Raw genomic sequence first — 384 nt, 5'->3', positions numbered from 1 at the left:
AAAAAAATCAAATTATATAAAATATACTAAATAAATAATACTCAAATGTTATAAGAGATAAAATTTACTATCAATCCATATTTTTAACATACATAAATATCTTTTTCTCACATGCCATTCGTGAACTTTAAAAGTCACATTTAATATATGAAGAATAGATAGAAAGTTCTCATGATACATATTTAATGTAGTCTTACAAAAAGAAACTTTTTAATATATGTACAAAAAACTAGTCAAAAAATACTACATAGATTAAGAGTTGATAGAATTAAAAGTAATATAAAAAGATACACAATCGATTTATATAACATGTAAAATTGATTTTTTTAATTGATATTATATCCAACACCAAGTCGTCGTTGCAAATTTGAACTTTAAAAAAAA

This window comes from Cicer arietinum, chromosome 1, assembly GCF_000331145.2.
Source record: "Cicer arietinum cultivar CDC Frontier isolate Library 1 chromosome 1, Cicar.CDCFrontier_v2.0, whole genome shotgun sequence".
Lineage (NCBI taxonomy): Eukaryota > Viridiplantae > Streptophyta > Magnoliopsida > Fabales > Fabaceae > Cicer > Cicer arietinum.
The sequence above is the reverse complement of the archived record's forward strand: the minus strand, read 5'-3'. Positions refer to the sequence as shown.